The sequence below is a fragment of the Talpa occidentalis genome, unplaced genomic scaffold (genome assembly GCF_014898055.3).
Source record: "Talpa occidentalis isolate TD23 unplaced genomic scaffold, MPIMG_talOcc4v2.1 talOcc4.10, whole genome shotgun sequence".
Classification (NCBI taxonomy): domain Eukaryota; kingdom Metazoa; phylum Chordata; class Mammalia; order Eulipotyphla; family Talpidae; genus Talpa; species Talpa occidentalis.
The window spans coordinates 17,293,024-17,318,317 of record NW_023600993.1 but is presented as its reverse complement, the minus strand read 5'-3'; the positions used below and the strand labels follow the sequence as shown (position 1 = coordinate 17,318,317).

Genomic DNA, 25,294 nt, shown 5'->3' with positions numbered 1-25,294 from the left:
AGCAGATGTGCATGGGAGTAAAAATGGCAATTCTCAAAGAAAGGCCCTCAGATATAGTAAAATGCCAACAGTAATATTTTAAGAAATTGAACTGTGCAAGAAGTCATTTTTTACATCTTAAACCAGAAGTAACACAGTATATAACAAATATAGGGAAACCTTAAGGAAATAAAATTCTCTTTTACTGGAGCTTAGCTTAATAAGCTATGCTAAAAGTTACAGTTGTATATACATTAGATATAAAGCCACACTTTCTTCTTAATATTTTTATTTATGTGAATTTATATACTATCTGATAATGCTGTGAGTGTAAATACTAAGATACTACTCAATGATGTCATGATGTAATATGAAATCCAAATTTCATAACCAGCTCCAGGATATCAGAAGATTAAAATCAGTCTGATCTGAGAACTAGTAAAAATACTATTAAAAATAACCAAATAGAAGTATAATTTCTATACCTTCACAGTAATTTATTTACATAAATGCCCTAAAATATTTTATTGTGCCCAAAATATTAACCTACAGATGACAAAATTTTATGAGGCCACTAATAGCCATCCATTATAAAAACTTTGAGAAACTAAGTTTTCATTTATCTTTTTCAAATATTAGAAGGGAAATTTCTGCTGGTTTTGTTTCTTGAATCTGATTCAGAAAAAGTTAGGGGGAAGTTTATTGCACCATTCAGGAAGGAACTAGTATTTATGAAAAAGTAGTCTGTACGACATTTTAATTAGTTGTGAGTATAAAATTTGTGTTTTATATATCTAAAGTACAAATGAATAGAAATTTCAGATATAAAATGGTTTAAATGTTATCTTCTAAATCAGCATTTTAAAATTATCTTTGAGATTAATTCATCAATAATTAATCTGACCGAGCTATCTCATTTAGAAGGAAGATAAATCTCAGGGTTATAAACAGAGCTACTCTGCAATGATAGTTTCAAAGATATCTTAACTTCTATTTTTACTTTGGATGCAAACTTGGTTTCTAAACATAAAATAGTAAAGAAATTTTTTTCCCCAAATATGTATAAATGAAGATTTTAGGTACCGTCTTCGACACAGAAATTGTTTAATGTATTAGTTATGTACTCTTTTGTAAATTACAGTCCTGGAAATTAGCAACCTAGAGTAAATGAAATTCACATGTTCCATAAAAACAAATGATATTGCTATTAATATTACTGATAACATTAAAGCAACTATAACTACTCTGCATATCCGGACTACTGTCCAGATAAGCCTTAAATAACTATCTCATGTAGTATAAAACTGAACAAGCAAGTGTTCATTTGAGGTGATACATCAGAAAAACGCTTCATTCTGTCATGTGCTTTCTCGCTATTTGTCTTTCTACTCACATTTCTGAACTTTTGTAAATCGTAGGATAATTTATATTATATGCACAACTGATAGCAATATTCAGTTTTTAACTTTACTGCAAAGGTATTTATCCATGAAAGAACAGTGGAACAGCCGGTTTTCCAGAAAAAGGTGGTTAAGTCCTGGGAAAGACTGACTGGGGCATAACATTAAATGAACACACTTCCTCATCAGCATCTGCCCACATGCAAAACTCTGAGGAGCCAAGGCGCAACCAAACTGTCAAGTAAACACACATATTCAGATTCCCAAGGTTCAAACTGAATTACCACATATTCAAAAATCACACACTTCAAAGAATCTGCGATTAAAAAAAAAAAAAACTAAGAAGAGCTTAAAACCTTTCTGAAGAGCAAAATCACCTTAAAGTCAACCCTAGTACTTCCTTCTGTATTTTCAAATAAAAACATTTGCGTAGACTTCCCACACACAATACAAAACGATGAATCTTGAAAACATGCAAATAGGTCTAACAGCCACCGAGTACAAGATGATGTCTTCCTAAAGCGGCCTTAATTTCCTTAAGGGAAGATGGATTGGACATTTCTGGCTGGTCATGGGGTGGGGGGGTGGGGAGGGGTTAGCCATGAGAAGCTACGCTTTATCTTCATTAGAAATGGTAAAGGGCAAAAGGCTCAAAACATTATGAGAGAAGCGAGAGAGGAGGGGATTCGGGGGACGCGTGAGAGGGAATCCAGTTTCCAACCAGGCCAGTGGAGGAGGCTGCAGACACCGGAGAAAAATGGGTTTCGGCTCCAAACAGTGACAAGCGCAAGGCTTCACAAAAGACCAGGACAACTCCCCCCACCCCCCGCGCGCACGCACACACACACAACCACACACACAACCACACAACCACACACACAACCACACACAACCACACACAACCACACACACCCCGGGGCGCACCCAAACACACCCCACAAGGTCTTCTCCAGGCGGGCCACGGGGTGCCGCGCGGCGGGAGGGGAGCCAGCCCCGGCGCTCGCCAGGAGAGACACCATGTGCAGCAATTATGCAATTAGGGAAAATAGCAAAAGATCAAGCCGGGCACTTTCCACAGTGACATTTATCCTGTACTTTTGCAAAGACTTAGTTCCAGGATGCGGCTGGGAGAGGCAAGAAGGGGCCGGGAGGGTGGCGAGGGATGGGGAACTGAGAACGGAAGAGGGGACAAGATGGGCAGGGAAGGAAGAGGCAGGAGGGGGTGGCTGGAAGGGAGGGGGAGGGGTGGAAAGGGCGAGAAACCGGGGCAGGAGGCTCGCGGGAGGGGGGCGCCGGGAATGGGGCACTCCGGGGAGTCGGAGGGAGGAAACTAGGGCGCAAACGGTGCGAGCTGAGACCTGCGGCGAAGGGGGGCGGAGGGGGGCGGAGGGGGGCGGAGGGGGCGGGGGGGGCGGAGGGGGCGCGCGAGGGGGGTTGCCCGCGGCTGGGGGGGCTGAGGGGGCTGTGGGGGTGGGGGGAGGGGGTGGGCACCGGCGCGGCGCGGCGCGGCCCGGCCGGGCGATTACCTGAGGGAGGGGCGTCAGCACAGGTCGCGGGCTCGAGCCCCAGCCCCGGGGAGAGGGGGCGGCGAAGGCGCGGGGTGCGGGGGGAGGGGAGTTGGGGAGGCCCCGGGGACGGGGTGTCCTCGCAGACCGTCCAGCCCCCCAGAGCCGGACCCACGCACCACGCGCCGGGCTGCCCGGCTCCGCCTGTCCCCGCCGCGTCGCGCCCGCCCGGACTCACCCTCAGCGCGGCCGCCGCCGCCCCCGGCCGTTCCGGCTCCGGCTCCCGAGGCTGCTGCCCGCGGCTGCCGCTGTGGCCGCCCCTGAGTCTTGGAAAGTGAAGCCGCCGCCTCCGACAGGCTCCGCCGCCGCCCGGCCGTCCGCGCGCGCGCCCGCGAGAGCGCGCGCCCGCCGGAGAGACCGCGAGAGCGCGAGCCCCACGTCGGCCGCGCCGCGCCGCGCCGCGCGCCTCCGGCCCCCCGCCCCCACCCGCCCCGCCCCTCCTCCTCCTCCTCCTCCTCCTCCTCCTCCCCCTCCCCGCGCGCGCGCGGCCGCGAGGGGGCGGGGGCGGGCGCGCGCCCGGGCCGGCCGCCCCGCCGGCCGGCTGAGGGGCCGCGAGGCCGCGCGGAAAAGTAAAGTGGCAAACGAGTTTCACGGGCTGGCACGGGGGGGGGGGCCGGGGGCGTCCCGCGGAAAAAGGACGGCGGGGACGGGGAGAGGTGAGGGAAACGGAGGCTGATGGGGCGGCCTGAGGGAGGGGACGCGGGGACCTTGACGGGCACGCGCATTAAAGGGAAACGCTGGCTGGGGGGGTGCGGGGGGGGGGGCGAGTGGCCTCAGGACCACGCTGAGGGGGGGCGTTCTGCCCCCGGCCGCTGCACCCCTAAGCGTCACACTTGCCGCTTAGCTTTCGCGAGGAGTTGCTGGTGCTGACCCTTTTGGCACACTCACCAGAACGTGGTGCCCACATGCACCCAAGATGGGGAAACTTCTCATTGGCCTAGAAAGTTCGCCCACTTGGAGCCTGACTTTTCACCTGACTCCGCAACGCCCAGGTCCTTTGGCCTTTTAGCTCTCCAAGGCCCAGAGTGCGCACTGGAAACCTGCAGCTCCAGGCCACTGAACTGTAGATGTTGTGGAGAAAGTTTGGGGAGACAGTAGGTACCTTACTGCCCAGTTGAAGGGTGTGGGAACCAGGACATTCTGTGGGAGACGCAAGGGAATGAGAGGTTCCCTGTAATCTTCACCTTAAATAATAATTAGAATACATTAACCTATGATATGCAAACTCGGCTTTCACAGTGTCCCCCACCTTCTCTTCTACCTTAGCCTCTTCCAAACTGATGCTCTTGCTGCTCTGATATCTCCCCAGTGTAGAGACTCTGGAGCTGTCACTGAAAGTGGAGTGTCTTGTTCAGACAGAGCCAAAAACAATCCTGCGATGTCCAAAGCTATTTAGGAAGCCTAAAGAAATTGTACAAGGAAGATCCTACCTGATGGAAGCAGCAAGATCTGTATGTATGTCTAGAATTGAAAATTCTTTTGTCAGATGCCTTCCTCAAGATTTAACTACAACATCCCTGAAAATTCCAAAGCATGGATTGATTTGTAGCCTTCCTAAATCACAGTTGTGCAAAAGAAAGTGGTGGATTCTTGAATATTACCTTTATGGATCAGGGATATCAACAGGTTCTGTTATTATTTTTTAAAGATTTATTTATTTTTATAGAAGAATTGGGGTACAGGCCAGAGATGTGGGGGGTGAGAGGATTCACCAGAGACAGAGCAGGTAACAGAACAGGCAGACAGACCGAAGAAGTACACTGCTGAGGAGAGCAGCAGGTGAGAGAGGAGAAGTCTGTCCCACCATGTGGGTTTCTCCCTGGTGGGCAGGAACCGAACTCATGCTGTAGAGGCTGCAGAGGCTGCAGATTGCTCCATAGGCTGCGTGTTAACCCCTGCGCCACCAGGGAGGCCCGGCCCTGTTATTATTAAACTTAAAATACATGGTGAAGGATTTGAAATTAGCATATCCTGGGACTATCACTTAAATAGACATCTATCACTCACATGGTACAATATATTAGCAGGAAAAGATACCAAATGCATCATATTTGCTTTTTAATATTTTAGAATATGGCCAAAATAGAGCATTTCACAGACTGCCTTAATGTCTGCGTTAAGGTAGTCTACAAAATGAAACCTTTATATATTAATATTTTCATTTTACTGATTGTTTCAATGTGTTTTGCAACTATTTCGTGAAGATAGATGACAATCCCCATTTCCTCGGTCTCTACTTTTCTACAAATAAACTATTCATATACCCTTAGGTGTATATCCTATTGGCTTTTCCATGAATATTTTATAACAAAGTGCTTTTCTTTTACAGGAAGTATCAAAGTTGTGTTTTAGTCCTAGTCATTGGCAGTTAGGGCCCAGTGATGGAACAATGTCAACTTGCAACTTTATGAAAGGATTAGAGGGATAGTGTGAATGCTGAGAATGTAGTTCATAGTATGAATGCTGAGAATATAGTCACTGCAGTAGTTGGTGTTCTATTATGTGCTATTAACTAATTTTAAGAAGGCCATAATACAAGTCAGTTACCTTTTTCGCTGATTCAAGGAATATTTATTGAGTACTAGGCACAGTCTAGGAGGTTGGGTTATAACATTGAGTACAGGAAGAAAACCTCAGTTTCTACAGACCTTCCCTGACCTTGACCCTTCTTTTTGTCTTACACACTTCACCAAATTCATCACCAAATTCTGTTGACTCTGCCCTCAAAAATATATCCTGTAAGTGTCCATTTCCTTCCTCTTTTCTCCCATAGCTAATAGCCTGGTCCAAACCACCATCATCTCTCATTCTTCTACTTCCCTTAATCCCCAGCCCCCCACATAACAGTCTGAATGATCCTTTAAAATGTAGGTTATGGTATGTTTTTCCTCTTCTTAAAACCACCAATGGCTTCTCAATCTAGAGTAACAACCAAACTTCCTGCAATGATTACATGGTCTACCTGCCACCCCCAAGGAAAATCTCTCTGGTCTCACACTGTGTGACTCTATCCCATCTTCACATCTTTCCAGCTACACTAGCCTCCTTGTGTTATGGAACACCCCAATGTTTTTTGGCCTCCAGACTCTGACTTATAATTTCCTTTCTCTAGGACATTCTTTCCTCCCACCTCTCCCCTAGCACTTTCTTTCTTTTCTTTTTTTTTTTTTTTTTTTGGTAAAGATTTACTTATTTATGCATACAAAAACTGGGGTGTAGGCCAGGGGTGTGTGGGGGTGTGTGTGTGTGTGAGAGAGAGTATTCACCAGAGACAGAGTGAGGAGCAGAACAGGCAGATCTACTGAAACACTGCTGAGCAGAGCAGCGGGCAAAACAGGAGAGGCCTGCTGGGCCACGTGATTTAGCTCCCTGACTGGGGATTGAACTCAAGTTGCAGTGGCTGGCAATAGCTTGATAGCACTGAGACTTTAACCCCTGCGCCACCAGGGGGGCCCTCCCCCAGCACTTTCTGTTCCCCATCTCTGCTTTGTTTATATTTATGATCATCATAATAAATCTGACATATTTTTGCTTGTTTATTTTAGTTTTGCTTGTTTACCCTTCTCACCCCTTTCCCTCCTTCCTCCACATATAAGCACCTTGAGAACAGGATTTTCTTGGCTGGGGTTCATTGCTATATCTATTCAATAAAAACTGGTTCAGTGAATGAAATTAACCTCTTTCAGTTGACGGCATAATAGACATTGTTCTAATTTTGTCAATAATAATAATTGGCACTTATTGTGTTCTTAATTTGGACCAGGCAAAGTGCTAGCATTGTACATGCACTCACAGACACCGCATGAGGATGGTCTGTCTCATTCAGACCAACCTCACTGTACAGATGATAGTACAGAAGTGCAGAGAGATTTAGTTACGTTCACTACCATGCAGCTGGAGAATAGCAGAAGTGGGACTTGAAATCAGCAGTTGGGCTCTGGAATCTCTGAACTTCAGGACACTATAGAATGAGTCCAGTGTTGCAAACGTAGATTGTACTTGAATTTCTCAGTTCCTCTCCCCCTGAGACTCAAACTTGGTCTCTAAAACAAATAACTTACTTTCCTTGAATTTCCTGCTCTAGTCTATCAATCTGTCGTCAGGAACTTGCTCTGTCCTTTCCTATGCTTCTTATTTCTGAGCTTTAATATAGAGCCTGCATTTTTTTTCTCCTACAATTGGCAGATGAGATTTTTTTTTTTTTAGGGCCCTTCTTATAACTTGTGTTACTGCCAATTTTATGAGTAGATAGAGTCACAATTAGTTTTCCAGTTTGACTGAAAGGTGAAAGCACCTCTCTGGGAGTAAATGGACTGAACTTTAACAAAATGGATCATACTAGTAGAGCTGGTGCTCATTTAAGTAGCTTTCATTCTTGCTGGGTACATGATAATCAGAGGTTGTTAAAAATTTGGGTTGCCCCCCTCCCCAGAAGAAATGTCATATTGGCTTAAGTTCATCAAAGATTAGCACCCTGAGAAAATGAGATGGAAGACAGTAATCTTTTTTGCTTACAGCCTGGTTTGAAAGGGATTGTAGATGCCCTGTTTTCACTCTGAATGCTTTGAATACTTAAGAAGGACAACACTGATATGGGAAAATTGAAGCCTCATTACAGCTGATATAATAGGGACCCATTACCTAGTATGTACCAACACAGAATCATTCTCTAATTCCCAATGTCTCTCTCTCTCTCTTCTACCTTCTCTCTCTCTCTTCTCCCCCTCCCTCCTTCCCTCTCTCTGAGGCTAGAAGCCATATTGTGAGCATCCCTAAGGAGCAGCCCATGTGGCTAGAAACAGGTCTAAACTGACACCCCCATGCATGAGCTCTGAAGCAGAGTCTTCTGCCTTAACTAAGCCTTCAAATGATGCAAACCTGTTCAACATCTTCACTATAACCACAGGAAAAACCCTGAGCTGGAAACACCCAGCTGAGCCATCCTTTTGCCTTGTCATAAATGTTTGTTGTTTTTAGTCACTAAGTTTTTAGAGGATTTGTCATGCATCAATACATAATTAATATACATCTTCTTTACTGTCTAATGACGATGTTCCCTCAAGTCCTTTGCATATCAAGGGTACTACTGCTGAGTAGTTCCTGCCAGGCAGAGTCCTACTCCTAAAATGAGTGGTTGCATCCAACCTCCTAGAAATACAGAGGGATTTAAGTAGCTGCTGAGTATGGATGAAGGGTCTGAAGAGAGCAAGAATAATGGCATGTAAGAGGGATTTATTGAGCAGTGGAGCAATAAATTGTAGATGAGATTTTCTGTTATAATTACACATTATTTGTACAATAAATTAAAATATTTGAAACTTAGGGAAACCTCAGAAGGAAACAAAGACAGAAGGAGGGAAGCCTTGCCCTAATTTGTACCTTTCTTAAGCAGTCCAGAGATGCTTTGAAACTGGGCTGTCTGGTTCCATGACCCTGGTTCTACTTCTTTCTTGCAGTGATCCCTGGGCAAGTTACTTAACTCCTTGCTGACTCAGATTCCTTGTTTACTAATGGGACTTATTTAAATAGTTAATAACTTATGTAGGTAACTTTACCAAGGGCACGCACAACTAGCTGCTTCTTAACTCGTGTTGCAGAATATCAATGATATACATGAGGTGTGTGTATATAAATATATTTGTATAGCATATAGACAACATATTTTCAATTTGAGTCAAAATTTATAATTTGCATTGAATGAATTATAAAAATTGTTTCGTGAATATTATCAACAACTACATTCTGATTTGTAGACTACATTTTCATTACTGAAATTTTGTGGCGGATTACACTGTTACTGCTAAATTATGTGAGTACTTTCAAATTATGTGAGTACTGCTAAATTATGTGAGTACTGTCACACTAATAGTATAAGCATAGTAATGAATTTTCTTAATTCAACCTAAAACTTATAATTAAGCCATCCACACCACTTAGTTTTCTTCTCTTCCACTAACATGAAACATTTTTGATTTGTTATCTTCTGTTTCTTATTCTATGCTCTCATCTCTTAGTCATAGAATCATATAGGTGAGGACAGAAAGGTGAAAGGAAAGACAGGGCCACAGCTCGAGTCTAATCTGTCTTCATTCAGGATTCAGACTGTCAGAACGTCACTACCGAGGTTGTAGAGCAAGCCCCAAGGAGAACGAGGGAGATTTAGATGAGGGACCAAGTAGTATCCTGAGAATATCAGACTCTAAGTGAAAAAAGAGAAGGGAGACCTAGGAGATTTGCTTGAACATAATGACCAATCACTCTGGAGAAAGGCAGTTGAAAGGAAAATGTAAAATCTGTTACTCCCTGAATTTTCCTACTCAGTTCCTGTAGACTTTTCTTAAATCCAAAGGAAAGAATATCTGTGACTTGAAATTAACAGATATTTGTTCATAAAATCTATTTGGCACCACGGGGTCCTGCCTTGACAGCAGTGGCACAGTATAACACAAAAAAGAGAGGATGTCTGGCCTGGTTGTGTTGGGGGAGGTGTGTGTGTATTGCAGGGTAAAGGGGCAGGAAATGCTGTCTTTGCCCGGGGAAGCACTGGCACAGAGATATTGTTAGCCATCAGAGGTAGACAGAAAATTCCCTCTGGAATTTGACAGGCTTTGGAGGCTTCAGGACATGTCATTGCTTATAGGAGCCAGATATAGAAAAGAATGGGCTATATTCTAAGACAAAAGGTAGCACACCTGGTCACTCCTAGAGGTGATGGTGTGGGGACACTTAAAGAGGTCAAGCTCTTGGCAACAGTGGAACGTACCTTGTAGGTCCTAATGTCTAACCAGTCTTTGTCTTAGAATTCATTCAAAATAATCTGCTTGAATGTCTCCAGTGATGGGAACTCCTACCTCCTCTGACAGCTGATGTCCCATCTTTCTTCATCCCTCAATTGCCTCCAAATTCTTTTTTCATTGTGCTTTGGGGACTGCAGACCAATGCTAACAAGTCTTCTGCAAGAAAGCTCTTTCCTTGCTTAAAAATGCCTACCACGCACTGTGAAATGTCTCCTCCCTTTTCTTCATTTGTCCCTCCAGTGACACCGGTTTGTGTTCCCTCACCACTCAAGTCGCTCTCTTTCAAATGTATTCCAATTTGTATTTCTCTTAAAACATGGAAGCAGGAATACAACACAATATTCCAGGAGGAGCTGGCTTAGCTAAGCCCAGAAGGAAGCTATTTGTCACCTGCTATCTTCATCCCAGGAATCCCTGAATTTGAACACCTACATGTAATATAAATTACCCATGGGATATAAATTCCCACATGGCGTCAGTGAAACATTAGCTAAGGTAAAAAAATAAAAAAAAAAGTTTTTTCAAATTACCCACAGCCCAGGGAATATTCTTGGCATATCAGTAAACTCTAAATCTTTATCTCTCAAATTTGCACGTGCCTGCAATTCCTCAGCCATATAGAAAATAAGGCTGTCAACATTAAAGACTAGTCATAAATTTTACCTCTTTGAGAAACTCTTGATCGGTTCACTTAGAAATGTGTATTTAGAAGGGAAACCAAAGGTATTGATGACATGTCAGAATTACATACTTTTATCCTTTGCATATAAAGACTTATTCCCCCCAATAAAATTCAGGTGGGCTTTTTAATTTGTTTTTGAAATGATATCATTCCTCATTTTGGTAGGAAAAACTATAATTGATTTCTTTGGGAAATTGCCAACCTGGCTTCATGTAAGGTACACACAAAATAGCAGATTGTTAGTATTTTATTTTCAATAAAAATTTACTTTTTTTCCAGCAAGAAAACTTTTTTATATAGATACATTTATATCCAGAACATTTTCTGGCAGAGCCATGAATAATAATTAGTTCAAGCATGGTTGACTACACAATACAACGTCATGTGTTTACACTATTAATAGTTTGTTTACTAAACTTTTTTCTCTCTGCTTCACAAATTCAACATTCCCAACATTTCCATATTTTTATGTTTTTATTTCTAATTGGTGAGTTATACATAAACATGCCCTTATTTGTGTCATGTTTTAAAACACCAGGCTGTTTCACACTTCTTTACCTTTAGATTTTATTCTTGGAATCGAATGCTGTATGACAAATGACTCCAAAAGTTGGTGGTAGAAACAAAAGCAATTATTTATTTTGATCATGAATCTGCTATTTGCCCAGGGCTTGGTGGGAGTGGCTTATCTCTGCTCTACACTATATCACCTGGAGCAGTTTGATTAGAGGTAGGAAGACCTACTTTCAGGATGGCTCATTCACCTGACTGGCCAGTTGATGTTGGCAAGCAGACCAGCAGGCATCCTGAGTAGAGATACTAGATTCTCCCCGCCAGGACTTTCCATGGGTATTTCTACTTCCTCACAGCTTGGTGGTTGGGTTCCAAAAGGCAAGCAACCCAGAAAGTCAGACAAAATGACAGTCTCTTCTAACCTAGCCTTATAAGTCACTTAATGTCCTTTCACTACCTTGTAATTGTGTAACAATCATAAATCCACCCAAATTCAAGGAGAGAGAATTAAACTTCACCTCTTGATAGGTTAGTGGAAAGTTTCTAGAAGGTTTTGTGGAACTATAGATTGCTCCGGTCGTCTATGAAAAACACTATCTGCCACAGATGCGTAATTCTCTTTGCCTTGAATTCCCTCTCTTTGCTCCATTAAGCCATTTCATCCCCCAATGCCCTGCTTAGACATTCCTCTCCTCTGCTGTGTCACCTGTGTGTCTCATAGCTACATCTACAATTCCCCTTTAGACAATGCCTTGCAATTATTTATTTGTCTAACTTGCCCATTAGACTATGAACTCCACAACAGTGAGTTCTGTAAACACTGTTTGTTGGCTCACCATTGCCATCACCAACACACTCAGTCCTAGGTGATGAAAGCTTGATAGCCCTAAAGTAACCTTTCCCGTCCATGTAATTTACTCCCATTCCATGACTAAGTTCTGCCATTCGGGCCAGCTCAGTGGGAGTACTGAGTAAGGCCAGTGTTTGGTCCACAGAATAGGCACAGAGCATCACCCAAAAACTTGTTAGAAATACAGACCATTAGACCTTGCCTCTGAACTACTAAAACCTACATTGTAACAAGATCCCCAGTGATTGTTTGCATATGGAAGTTTGAGAAACATTGCTATAAAAGTCACCTCTGGCTCCCTTCTGAGTAGTCAGTAGGGCCAAGTCGATATGCCCACAGGAAGCCTCTGCTAAACAGAACTATGGGATCCCCCACTTAGTTGTCTCCAAGAGAGCTATTTCCTAACAACTCCTTGCACCTCTGCCGTGAGTCTGGCTTCCTGAAAGAGGGCTGTGTTTCTAGTGTGTACAGTTGTATGTTGAAAAGGTGGCCGGGGGGAGCTAGGAGAGGAAACATTAGAAGTTATACCTATGAACTGGTGTGTACACACACACACACACACACACACTCATGAGACCCCTCTTGATGTAAGACAGATCCAAGGGAATGAGAGCAGGGTGTGGCTGAGACTTCCATTTGTACCCTTGTGCCTGGGCCACATCATGGTTCAGGGCAAATTAACAGTGACTACTCACTTTTTTAGCCTATCTGGGGAGATTTTCATAGGGATTACATTCAATTTATAGATCAATGCGAGGATAGTCTTCCATCTACTTAGGTCTTCAGTTTCTTTCAGTAATGTTTTGTAGTATCCAGTATGAAAGTCTTGCTTGCATTTCTTCTGTTAAATTTATTTCTAAAAATTTTATTTCCTCTGCTGTTACTGTAAAGAAATTGTTTTCTTAATTTCAATAGATGGTTGTTAATTGACAGCATATGGAAATACACCTAACATTTGTATATTGATCTCGTAATCATGCTAAAGTCCTTTACTAGCTCTGGTAAATTTCTGTGAATTCCTTTACATTTTCATATAGGATTGTATCATCAGTTCATAAGGACAGTTTTACTTCTTTTTTCCAATCTGGATGCCCTTAATTAAACAGATTTTTTTTATTGCACTAGTATCAAGATTGAATAATTTGGTGAAAGCAGATATCCTTGCCTTGTTCCTGATCTTAGACATCCAGTCTTTTAGCATTAAGAGTGATGTTAGCTATGAGTTTTTTATAGATGTCCTTTATCAGGTTGAGGAAGTTCTGGTCTATTCTTAGTTTGAGAGTTTTTATCATGAATGAATTTTGGACTTTTTTCAAATGTTTTTTTCTGTGCCTATTGAGGTGATCATGTGGTTTTGTCTTTTATTTGATTAATCTAATACATCTCATTTCTTTGTTTTTTAAAAAAAATTAATATGTGCTTTTAGGAATTTTTAGGGCTTCCCGGAGGTCAAAGCCAAAAGTTGTTAAAGTTTCACTTCCTCTGTTTGTCTTGGAAGCAATTCATATTCTGCTTTGAAATGAAATGATCTGATTGTCAACTGTGGCTCCCTGCCTCCTGCTGGGGTGAATCTAGTTCTCTTCCATCTCTTGAGTTTTAACTTATCTTAGGACACTCTTAAAGTATTATATAAATAATTAGACTTCCAAGGAACAAATCAGTATAAATTAATTTAAAATTTAAAGCCTAACAGTTAAACCCTTCACACCACCTCCTTTCCTACCATTTTGCAAATTGTCTGAAAGCAGGAAAATAAGTCTCCAAATATTGCTTATCTAGAAAACAGTTGTAAAAATAGAATTGAGCACAAGAGGAAAGAATTGATGCTATACAGACAAAGAATCTGGAAAGAATTTGGTTGGGTGAGCATTTTAATGAACAAAACTCAGATTCTTGATCCTGATAACAGCAAACATTTACCAAGTATTCCCTCTATATTTGAACTGTGCAATGTGCTTCATATGCCCTCATTTAAATATCAACAATCCTAATAGGTAAACATTGTCTCTTTTTAGCAGAGGAAACTGAGGCACAAATTGGGCACCGAGCCCAATGTTATATACTTAGTAAGTGGTAGAGCCAGTTTTAAACCCCGACTGAGTGACTCCAGTCTGTGTGCCTAATTACTATGTTATATCAAAACAAAGCAGGGGCAATGTTAATACTGGGTCCTAGTAATTTGTTGCTTACTTGGGGCAAAAATCTCATTCACTCTATGTAACAAAAAGACTCCACTTTTTACCACTAGGTCTAATACTACCATCAGAATCAGTTATTTGAGTTCAGTTTCAAAAATATTGTGCAAGTGAGTATGTGTTTGTGTGTGTGTGTGTATGTGTGCGTAATCAGAAAAAAAGACATATTGGAAATGAACAAGAGATTTGAACAGGTATATCAGAAAAGAAACTATATATAATGGGAATGAAAAGCCCATGTAAATGCGCTCATCATCATTACCCATCAGAGAACTGTAAATTAAAATCACCATGATGTACCAGTTCACAGCCATTCAGATGGCTAAAACTGAAAATGTTGGCAATGCTAAGTATCCATGAAGATGTCCAACAACTGGAGCTCTCATTCATTGCTGGTGGGAATGTACAATGATATAACTACTTTGGACAGCTGTTTGGCAATTTCTTTTAAAGTTAAATATAAGCTTACCATATGATGTCGTAATTCTGCTCCTAGGTATTTACCCAGGACAAGTGAAAATGTATGTCTGCAACAGGGTGGTCCCCAGGAAAGGGGGAGGTTCCCTGCCCCACCCAAGGGAGGGTGGAGCTGAGCAGGAAGAGGAGAAGCAGAAGAAGAGACTGGGGAAGGAAGGAAGCAGGATGGAGCCAGGAGACCTGGAGGAGGCTCATGGAGCCTAGAGACATGTGAAGAAACTGCGCTTGTCTTTTGGTCGTGGACTGGGTGACACAGATGTGGGTGAGACCCGTGGGGAGGTGACAATGGCAGCTTTTATCTGGATGTTGATTTTGCTCTTTTCCTTCCGGGCTTGTCCGGTTGTTTGTGACCCTTTTCTGTGGGTCCCCACTGGAAGATGTTTTAGACTTGTGGCAGGCTTTGGGGCCTTGCTCTGGGCCGACCCCATATGGATGGAGTTTTACCCACGAGGGGATGGGTAACTTTGGGTGCTTCATTTAGAAACTAGACTCTTTGCCTCACCTGTATTGTTTCCTAGTTTAATTAAAGTTCCTTCCCATTAAAGTCTCCTATGTTTTGTGTTGATGCGGCGGATGGCAGAACCCATGTAGAATAGGCAGGTTTGCGGGGTTTGGGCTGCCCCTCTCCCTGTCCTATAACATGTCCAAGAAAGAAGTGACATAGTGGTGATAACAGCTTTGTTCATAATGGTTCCAAAGTAGAAACAGCCCAAATGTCCATCTACAGAAATATGAATAAACCAACTGTGATATAATTAAACATGCAACAACATGAATGCAACTAGATGAAACAAAATCAGACACAAAAATGATTCTGTTTATAGGAAACTGTAGAGCAAAATTCACCCAAAGTGACCAAAAGCACATCAGTAGTTGCCTGGGGCTGAGAGGGCGGATGTGTGGTGAGATTGCCTGCAGAGGGGCAGGAAGAAAATTTTGGAAGTGATAATGTTATATACTGTGACTGTGGGGCTATTTGTACAGGTGTAGGTGGGTGAATTTTATACATAAATTATACTTCAAAAAGTTGATTTACAAGAAAAGAACTATGCACAATGAGAATATAAAATAGAACATTTTCTTGATTCAACCTAGAGGGCTGAACAGAAAAGTTTTTATGGGAAGAGGGGAAAAAGAGGTATCTGCTCTGAGATGCATTGTTCCAGAAGGGAGTTTGGGTTACCTGATATTTTGGTTTTATCCATGGGGTAACTAAAAGGCTGGGGGTGAGGAGCACAGAGAATGTGGGGAGGTGGAAATGGAGGGAGGTTAACACCACACTACCTACTGGACAACTACCCCATCCTATCTAGTTGAAATTCATTCTTTCTATTGTTACATTTCTACTACAATTATTTTGTCTTTCCTATTTAAATTTGTTGAACTTCACTCTCCTAAAGGGAGTAAGAGAGGGAATGTCAGGAGAAAATAGAAAGGTGGAATGGGATAGGATACTCCCCCTCAAACATTCAGACAATGACTGCTTAATTATGTTGTAAATAATTTACTGCTGAGAAAAAAGAATGACAAAGCCCTTAAAAGAATGCGGGTGGGGGAGGCAGAGGTGTGTGCTAGGATGTTCCTGAGGTCAGGGAAGGTGGTGTGCCTCATCCACTTAATCTGCATTTTTCTTTTTTATGGGTCTTAAGTAGCACTTGGAAGGGCTGAATCCTAGTTTATTTAATTTAAATCCTATGTAACAAGCTATAGCAATGACTTTCAAAAGTAAATATACTTGTAGTAAATGCAGATTCCTGGGCCTCCCTCCCTAAGACTTCTGCAAATGGTATAGAATCAGCATTATATCTGGCGTTTTAACCTAGATGGTTTAGATGCACTCTCACCATGGACTACACTTTGAGAAATAATGACCTAGAAGATTATGAGAGAATGAGAAACAATATTTTTTATGAGCATATTCACTTCAGAGAAAAGAAAGACAGAAATTAACAAAAGAAATCTTAAAGTAAGAAAAGTATCAGTACTTATTTCAGTAAGGGTGTGTGTGTGTGTGTGTGTGTGTGTGTGTGTGTGTGTGTGTGTGTGTGTGTGTGTGTGGAGAGAGTGCTGAGAAGTAAGATATTAGATAGGAGGCTTGTGGCCTTCTGATATAGGGGAACATATGCCTTTCTACTTATCACACTGACCCAGATATGGTTTTAAGGATTCTACTTGTTACTAGCATATGCCTCAAATCCCTTTTTCCAAAGCCCATCAAATTGGTAGCAAATGTAAAACATTTGCTGGCCTGTCCACCTAATCCATCATAGCACAATACAAAAAGATACGAAGAGACTGGGGTGGATAAAGGAAATCAATACCCGTTTCCTATTCTTTACCTTGAGATCCTTTGTCTGGTTTCAGTATGTCTTCAGCAGAATAAGAAACATAGCTCAAATTCCCAATCAAAATCTGATAAAACACAGACGATAAGACATTGTGTCTCTCCTTTCTGCAGATAAGAAATTTGAGTTATAACAGGGCCAGATTGTGTGAGCTCACCGCAGTTTTTTGGTTATTAGAAGTTTTTTTAATGTTTCATAGTAATTTATAAACTCAATCATAAGGTGTTTAGAAACAAAGCAAATATTCCAACAGTAGGAAGTTAGGCAAGTTGACAAAAAATTTAATTCTCCACAAATTACAGGTAATCCTAGATACCTTCAAATTTGTATGATAATCTTTCTTTTAAAATCCCTGAATACCGTTAAACAAGTGTGTTCCTGACCGAATATAAACATATTTATGCTTTCCACACTTTACCTGTTGGACAATGTTAACAAAAAAACTAGTTCCTTAGTCATTTCTAATTTGATGAACTCAAAAAGCAGTCTTTGCAAAATGTTTAATCAATTGCCTATAATTTAAATATGCTTTTAAAAAAATATATGGTTTTTTAATATATATGTTTAAAATATATGTGGATCACTCATCTAGACATATAGAACATTTCACACTTATTACAGAGATGCTATACATTTTCCAAGTAAATTATAATAAGGATTAAGTAAAATAAGCCACAGAATATTTCATTTTCAGTATGACATGAAAACTGCTAGTTGATATATCTAAGTCATTCTTCAAAATGGTTATATAGGGCCTCCCCTGGTGGTGCAGGCGGTTGAGCACAGTGCTGTGAAGCTGTCTGCAGCCTCTGCATTGCAGGTTCAATCCTGGCCGGCAGGTGAGAATCCCACATGGCACTGCAGACCTCTCCTGTCTCGCCCGCTGCTCCCCTCAGCAGTGTACTTTGGTCAATCTGCCTGTTCTGTTCCCCACTCTGTCTCTGGTGAATCCTCTCACCCCCCTTATCTGTGGCCTGTACCCCAGCTCTTGTATGCATAAATAAATAAATCTTAAAAAAAATAATTTTTATATATATTTTATATCATTGTTCATTTTTTAATTTAAATTTTATTTTTATACTCCCCATACAATTACAACCCCCTTATTTTGACCCCAATCCCTCCTTTCCCTGCCCCCCACACCCCATAGAGTGTCATTGTTCATTTTTAAACAATGTTTGCTTTTTTTTAAATGTGTGTGTTCTTTGTAAGCATTTGTTTATATGAGAGTGTGTGATCATACTAAAAGATGAGTGGTTAGCAAATTGGATTATCTCTTCTCACCTTGAAGAATAGACAGTGACAAGGAAGTGCAACAAATGGGCCCAGTTCCCGTACGTGTGGGTTTTTAAAGACAGTTCAGGCCAGATTTTGAATTGTGAGTTCTCCACCCATAGCCTTCCTAGTCCCTTCGGCCATGGTATTACACACAGGCTGTCAGTGTGCTTTCATTCCCAGTAAAGCTGGCATATATGTCAATGTTGAAGAGTTGCCCAAGTGACTAGAATCCAGTTTGCCTGCAAATGGGGAGTTGGAGTGCCTAGGAATTTAAATTATCTCAGAAGCAGCCCCTAACCATTTGCTGATGGGTGCAAGCGATATAAATATGCCCGCTCCCTTGAGGACAACTCTGAGGAAGTACCTATACTGTACCCAAAGTTCCGTATAGATGTGACTCAAAGTTACTGGCTGTCTGACACTGTAGGACTTTTATATGACTTTGTACCTTTGTTGGCTTCCATCCTTTCCTGGTCTCACTTCTCTATTGGTTGGTTCAAGAAACATTTCATAATAAATTACATTAACAGGAATCCTCATCTCAGGGTGTTTTTCTTGGGAACTCCCTCCTAAGACAGGTTATTCATTGTGTTCCCTTGTGATTGCCTTGCCTGGGTGACGGAGGTCAGCCCACACACCTGAGTGAAGTGGATATTTCACTGAAGCAGGAGAGGAGATGGGCTTTCTTCTTTATTGCAGTTGCTACCAGACAGCTCCTTCAGGACCTAGCCACTCATTTTCCCAGGTGCTGGGCATCCTAGCAGTGTACTCCTCTGGGAATTGCCATTCGCCAAAGGACAGTCCTGATGGCATGGCTATTCATAGGAGTTCAAAGGTCAGACTCCCTCATCTGCATTTGGAACAACTTTGAAGAATTATCTGTACTCCGGAGCTCCTGTGGCATCAGCTGAGGACTCTATTGTACTTCATTGTAATCCAGTTTCTCCCTCTGCCAATTCTGCTTTTCTTACTCCCCATGCTTGTTCTCAAGGGCATTCTTTCACAATAAATAATTATCCTCAGAGTCTATTTCCAGGGGAAATTGACCAAAGACCTTCTACTCAGACAGGGAACAGAAGGAAGCCTGAAAAATGAGGGTTAGAGATGTCTGAAAAGGTTCAGCAAAGTGACTTGCCCACAGTCCTGCAGCACATAAGAATTGACAGTCTGACTCAAACCACGAGGGTTTGAATCTGGATCCCTTCCCTTTTGCACATAAAATACCCAAATTAAGTTACTAAATTTTAGTCTCAAAGATCTGTAGTGAGTTGTTTTAAATTTAGTTTTTATTTTAATAGCATATTAAAATATTTAATTCACTTATTCTTCACTTCTAATGAAAACAGGCACTAGCTAAACACTTTCAAGATGATGGGACATATTAACCTGTTTCCACCAAGTATACTTCTCTTTCCTCATGCTCTCACTAAAATTAAAACGGGAGTTTTCTGCCAGAGCAATACTATGTCTCTTCGAGCAAGCTTCTACAAGGTGGAGGAAAGTTCACATCATATGCTAATGGTAGCTTTTCCCTTTGGACCAGATGCCAAGAAGATAGCAGCTTAATGGAAGGACTTTAATTCACTGCCCAGACAAGTTCCTGTCCATACAATTAACGACAAAAGATTCACATGGATCCGAACACTGCATAAACACTCATATGTACATAATGGATACTTTCTTCCCTTCACCCTCTAATGTTGGATTCTATCAACTTATAAACAAATAGGACTGAAAAAACGTCCATTAAGTTAGCTGTTGTGCTTAGTTGTGCCATGCTGCTGAAAATGCACAGGATTCCTTCTGTTGTTTTGCCAGAAATGACATAGTGTTAATAAAAAGAAAGATATGATCACTTCTGCTTTTAGCCTTTGATGAAATAAATTCTGAATAAAGTCTTCTTGATAATGTTGAAAATTGGTTATTTGATATTTTATTGATAGACAACTTGCCAGGAGTCATATAGAAAATGGGAGATGCAGGATTTGAATGAATTTGTCCCTAGACACCAATAAATGTCTTTCTTATGTTTCAATAGACAGATAACTAGAGGGCCTTATGGCTCGTTAGCCTGGTCCCTTAATCTCACCCTTTATGTGTTGCCTTCATTGATACTTCATGGGAAGAAGACCTGGCTCTGGATGTGAGTTTGAGACATTAATTTTTGTCCCTGTGATCTCTGCTAGAACTAGAGATCTGAACTGGAAAACATCAGGGACAACCTGAACTCTTTGTAACTCTGAAGGCACTAACCTCCATCCTTTAATTGGACAATATGAGTATCGCATAACAACTGTGCAGTAGCCTTAAGGAACTGGTTGCCACACTGCTGAGAATGCCTGGGTATTCTTCGAACCTCTGGTTGACACCATTTAACCAGCCATGTTAGAGAGAGGAGAACAGGGGTTTTCATATAAGCAATTTATTACTAATTGCACATTATAAACATGCTAGATGGACTTCTTCAGTCATCTGGTCCAGACATTCTCAATGGCTGGGCTATAAATCATGATTCAGAATCATTCAGCAAGAGTTATAAGCATGATGAACCCCTGGATATTCTGGTTCAATAGGTCTGTGGTTGGGTCCTGGTATCTATACTTTAAAAAGAAATTCAGGGCCTCGCTGGTGGCGCAATGAGTTGGGCATAGCACTGTGAAGCTGTCCTGCAGCCTCTGCAGTGCGGGTTTGATTCCTGGCCAGCTGGGGAGAATCCTACATGGTGTGGCAAACCTCTCCTGTCATGCCCACTGCTCCCCTCAGCAGTGTATTTCGGCCGATCTGCCTGTTCTGCTCCCCACTCTGTTTCTGGTGAATCCTCTCACCGTCCAGCACCTCTGGCCTGTACCCCAGCTCTTGTATAGGAATAAATCTCTAAAAAAAAAAAAAGATTTATATATAAAAAAAGAAATTCATTGATCACCTTTGGAGGATATTAGAGAAACAAATCATTATTTTAAAATCTTCCAAATTAATAGGAAAATCATAGATTTTTGCCTATTTTTCACTTACCAATGCTATCAGGAAAATTAACTATTTAGAGACAATTTCCCTTTATAGATATATTTCAGTTAGTAGTAAAGTAAGAATGTTGGAATACGCCATTCTGTAATTTCTAATGTATCAGTGGATTCAGGCAATGATCATAAATAACTACAAACAACACAAAATGGGCCTCCTGGTGGAAGTACACAATACCACATATAAATGTTCTCACCAAAGACTTACACTAGAATATGATTAAATTTCTGTCTCACTTCCAATTCACAGGAGATATAAAGGAAAGAAGAACATTCTAAATGACACCACTGGGATTTCATAAAACCCTGATTGTGAAAAGCTCTGTAAGTCAATTATCCAGTTTCTTTTTAAATACAGCGAAAAAGGGGGATGTAGGGGGAACCCATAGAGTAAAAGGAAGTTAAGAAACATATCTTTCAATTGAACATTAATCTTATTAGTCTCTAGATTCTATCATTCAAATTGAAAAATGTATATATTATTAATTATGTTAAGTGTGGTCATTGTATTGTGGATATGTTTTTAGACATATTTACCAAAATATTCATGGATGAAATAAATACAAATATTTAGGAATAAAATAAAAGGATTTGCTGTAAAATAATTCAGAGTGGATAAGGAATTCAATGAAACAAGGTTAGCACAAGTTAATACCTGCTGAAGTGAGGTGATAAATCTGAGAAGTCATTATACTAGTGTTTCAATTGTTACAGCTGATTGAAATTGCAGACCAGAAAAAGTGAAAAATAAAAAATTGTGTCCAAAATTTCAGAGACCTTGAATTTTATCAGAGTTCACCAAATTAGGACACTCAGGTTAAGTGCAGTCTGCCTCTTGTTTTAAAAAATAAAATTTTATGAGAATACAATAAACCAAAACTACTCGTTTACATATTGCCTAAGGCTGCATTCATGTAACCTGGGAAGAGTTTAGCAGGGGCTTTGTGACCCATCAAGCCTACAATATTGGTCATCTTTACAGAAATCATTTCCCAAACCCTGGCTTTGATGAAGTAGTAACTTTACAAAAAAAAATTATGGACTAATTGTTTCTGTTTGGTTTTTATTTCACATATCATAGCTTATATGTGTGCTTTTGAATTTTTTCATTTTTTTTGAACAATGTTAGAGGAAATATTAGAATTAGAATATACCCATTTGTAACTCCTTATGAGTCAATGGCTGTAGGCAATGGCCATCAATAGCAATAGATCTAGGCAGTGGTCGTCAATGAATAATACATAAGACTATTGATGTGATGTCAAAATTATGTATGAATAAATACTTTAAGTTACTGTTCTAAGATACGATGCCCAAGTGATTCTGATGACCAGTCTAGGTTGAGTACATTAATCTCCATCCTCTTATTATTTATATGAGAAAACAAACAAATAGGTCAAGAACAAATACCAAATAAAAGCACCTACTTGAAGAAAGAAGTCAACATGTTTTTATCATGCAGTTCTCTTCCACATCCTGTAGTATACTGGAGTGTTTTTTGTTGTTGTGGTTGTTGTTGTTGTTGTTTGTTTTTAAGTGTATGATTCCTAGCACGATGTGCTTTCCTCTTACCTCTTACCTTAATTCTGGTAGTTCCTACAGACCATTTTGGTCAGTAAAAATATTATATCTTGTAGCATCATTACCTGCTAAGTAGAGAGAGAAAGGAAGGTTATTAATGTAATTACTGTCCCTACAGTGATGGTCCATATATTATCTAATCTTCTAAAAAGCTGAGAGGTACAAAGGTGGAGTGTGTTGTATTAATAATACAAAACTAGCTTTTCTGAAAGATGATTTATTCAGTGGTTGAAGATAAGAAGTGGGATGGGAATGGTGGGAAGACACACCTGAAGGAATCTAGGGCTTTCACAGCTAAGAGAGGTAGTGCTGGCATAGCTGAAGGACTTGGTTCAAGCCTTGAATTTTCAGTTATTACAAGATGATTTGTACAAGCCACTTAACTCTGAATGTAGCAGGTTAAGGTTAATCTCTGATGCACAACTAAATTTAGTCATGAAGACTAAATAGTAATGTATATGAGAGAATTTTGTAAACTCCTAACACAAGGTAACTATAAGGGGTCATTACTTAGGTATATTCATCCTTCCAGTGAACGAGATCCATCTTTGACTGTTGCCAAGTTCAAGAATGTTAAAAGAAGTAGTTAGCTTTCATACATATGGGAATTTTTACTGAATCTATACATCCCTGGCTAGACAATCAAGTGTGTCATTTTTAGCTCAAATAACTTGATTCTATTCATTTTCTTGTCTCTGCAAAGCATACAAAGGAGGGAGATAGGTGAGGTATCATGGAGAGGAAGCATAGTAGAAAAAAGGAGAAACAGGAGTTCAGACTGCCATCACTTTAAGAGGCAAGTTTTTTCTCTACCAAGTTTTTTCTCTTCTACTCTTACACCAGTGAGAATGGCACATATTAAAAAAACTAGCAACAACAAATGTTGGCGAGGGTGTGGAGAAAAAGGAACTCTTCTGCACTGTTGGTGGGAGTGCAAACTGGTCCAACCACTATGGAGAGCTGTGTGGAGATTTCTGGACCTACTAAACATAGAGCTTCCATAGGATCCAGCAATTCCACTCCTAGGTATTTACCCAAAGGACACAGAAACATCCATTCCAAAGAGCACCTGCACCCCTATGTTTATAGCAGCACTATTTACAATAGCTAAGCTTTGGAAACAACCCAAATGCCCAAAAATAGATGACTGGATCAAGAAGATGTGGTACATATACACCATGGAATATTACTCAGCATTCAAAAAAGATAAACACATGCAATTTGCAGCAACATGGATGGCGCTGGAAGGGATCATGCTCAGCGAAATAAGCCAGAAAGAAAAAGAAAAATACCGGATGGTCTCACTCATAGCAGGAATCTAGAAAACTTAAATAAGAGACCAGGAAAATGAATAACTATAAGAAAGTGAAAATCAAAATCAACAAAAAACTATGAAACAGAGACACTTTTTGGGGGGTGGGGGGCGGGAGGGGAGGGATTGGGGTCAGAATGGGGGGGTTGCAATTGTATGGGGAATATAAAAATAAAATTTACTGTTTAAAAAAAAAAGAGGCAAGTTTTTCTATAATTTGGCACAGAGAGGGTAAAACACAGGTGATAGAAAACAGAACTGAGAAGAGAAGAATGAGAAAGACAGGCATGTTTCCAGAAAGATATGGGTTGGCCCCTCCATAGCATGACATTCCAAAATCAAAACAGAGTCTCTTGGATTTGTAATATTCCTGGTGTCCTACAAGTCTGTTTATATCTTTGATTTCTATGCAGAACCTTACAAAGTGTTATGCACATAGCAAGAACTCAATAAATATTTGTGGGATGAGTAGTTCTTCCATTAAATCTGAATGGAGAATTGGCTACACATATTTCCTTCCTTCTGTAAATGGCCTTGATAACTCAGAGGAGGATTGAGCCATTAAAACAACATCGAGAATTCAGTCCAGGTTTGAGGTGATTAATTATCATCCTGTTTTCTCTGGCTTGGCCAGACATCGTAACTACTTTTAAATGTTCTGTTCAGCTAGCACACAGCTAGAAGCTACTGGCAGACTGAAGAACAGTCTGGGAGACCACTACTATTTAAAAATTTTGCAGATATATCTTTTTGATCCTCTGTTAGCAATTGAGTTGTTTCTCTTGTATGCCGTCTAATTGCTACAATCTAATTGCTACCTAAAGATGTGCAATTGGTGTATCCTTTCTACCTTGCCCTCTTCTAAATAGATTAGTGAAAGCTTTAAGAGTAAGAGATTTCTCAACATGGTCATTGCTACACTAAGATTCTCTGACATCTTAGATGTTAAATAACACTATAGATATTAAATAATCTCATAGATGTCAGTATTATAGCTATTAAATACTACTATATATGTTAACTAAAATTTTATATGTTATATGTAAAATATTGTACGTTAGTTTCTGAGGCTTAACATGGGTAACCCAGGTAGAAATGTTTCTTTTTGAGGCATTTCTTGTTTAGGACTTGTTTTAAGTCAGGTTGATTAAAAGCAGTGTCTGGGACGGGGATTCTTGTTTGAATGATTTATTACGGGAGTGTTTCCAGAAGGGGAGTGTGGAAGCAAGATAGAGTATGAAAAAGAGCTAAGCAAGGAGGTGGTCTCAGCTGGAGAACAGCTCCGCCCTGATCCCAAGAG

The 25,294-nt window shown here is 40.7% G+C and overlaps 1 protein-coding gene and 1 long non-coding RNA gene across 4 annotated transcripts in view; one reads left to right on the top strand and one right to left on the bottom strand.

The window, feature by feature from the left end:
- UBE2E2 (ubiquitin conjugating enzyme E2 E2) overlaps positions 1-3,188 on the bottom strand; it is a 296,676-nt gene extending 293,488 nt beyond the window's left edge. Inside the window, exon 1 of one of the 2 annotated variants that reach the window (XM_054692116.1) lies at positions 3,123-3,188. The gene's annotated coding sequence lies outside the window, so the exon portion shown is untranslated. Of the gene's footprint in view, positions 1-2,905; positions 3,056-3,122 lie in introns of those variants that run through there. The other variant, XM_054692154.1, reaches the window with a different exon arrangement.
- Positions 3,189-3,562: 374 nt separating this feature from the next.
- Positions 3,563-25,294, top strand: part of LOC119257240 (uncharacterized) — a 110,800-nt gene continuing 89,068 nt past the window's right edge. For both annotated transcript variants that reach the window (XR_005127981.2, XR_005127983.2), the window contains exons 1-3: positions 3,563-3,600; positions 4,254-4,395; positions 21,352-21,425. This is a non-coding gene — a long non-coding RNA (uncharacterized LOC119257240). The remainder of the gene's footprint in view (positions 3,601-4,253; positions 4,396-21,351; positions 21,426-25,294) is intronic.